Here is a 997-nt window from a genome sequence, read left to right as displayed (position 1 = left end):
TACAGAGTGTATTTGAAGCTTGGTTTTTATACTCTTCTTACACAAACAAAACATCTTACACAAAACAAACATCAAAGAACTTAAACATTCCTAAACTCTTATCTAGGCAAATGTTACTTAACTAGTCACACTTTCTTAACTTTAGAATAATAAAAGCACTAGGTTCAAAGACAATCACATGGATATGCAAGATTCAAGAGAGTCTCAAAGAGATCTTAAGTAACTGAGTCATCTCTCAATGTTTTTAGCAGCAAAGTCACAAATAACAGTCATTTTGCAATGCTTTTGTCTGCAGAGACACAGAGGCACAGGGGACTAAATAGTCACCCATTAGTAAATACCTTGATCAGCTGGATGCTTCCTACATCTGCAGCCTCCCCCTGCCATATTCTCAAGAAACCATTAATCCAGTTACTGTCTCTATAGGCTTGGTCATCCTGGATTTCATATACAGAAAACATGCTCCAAAAATGACTAAATAAAAAACATAACATTAACAAAGTAAAACAGGATAACCTTAATATATACTTACCTGGCAGTGGAGATACCATGATTACAAAGGTGGTTTTCCCAGGGTGAGGCTTATTATGCGTTGCACTCCGGATGTGCTGACCCTGACGATTTCCCCAAATGTGGGAAACTCGTTGCATAATTATGGTAGTGGGGGACTACGTATGCACCCTCCCCTGGGGGAAACAGAAAAACCTTAATATATAAGAAAGTAAAAAAAAAAGAAAAATTAGAATATATTTTAAAGGAACCAAAAAGGAGATCAAATGTGTTGAATTTTAACCTAACTGCATCTTGAACAAACCAATTTCCAATGCACTCTGTATGATAGCAAGGCTAGTCCAATGCACTCTGTATGATAGCAAGGGGATTCACAGGAGACTCAATTTATGTGTCGACCCTGCAAATGGATATTTTGGGATTTCACTATTGTCCATAGCCTCCTGCAAACCACATATTCCTAGTTTAAACTCTGATACCATTCCCT

At 37.3% G+C, this 997-nt stretch overlaps 1 non-coding gene across 1 annotated transcript; it reads left to right on the top strand.

Annotated features, from left to right (window-relative positions):
• The first annotated feature begins 524 nt into the window (after nucleotides 1-524).
• On the top strand, nucleotides 525-689 carry LOC142443853 (U1 spliceosomal RNA). The gene has a single exon (XR_012783589.1). It is a non-coding gene; the product is annotated as a U1 spliceosomal RNA (small nuclear RNA).
• The last annotated feature ends 308 nt before the right edge of the window (nucleotides 690-997 follow it).

The sequence above is a fragment of the Tenrec ecaudatus genome, chromosome 3, assembly GCF_050624435.1.
Source record: "Tenrec ecaudatus isolate mTenEca1 chromosome 3, mTenEca1.hap1, whole genome shotgun sequence".
NCBI lineage: Eukaryota > Metazoa > Chordata > Mammalia > Afrosoricida > Tenrecidae > Tenrec > Tenrec ecaudatus.
The sequence above is the reverse complement of the archived record's forward strand: the minus strand, read 5'-3'. Positions and strand labels throughout refer to the sequence as shown.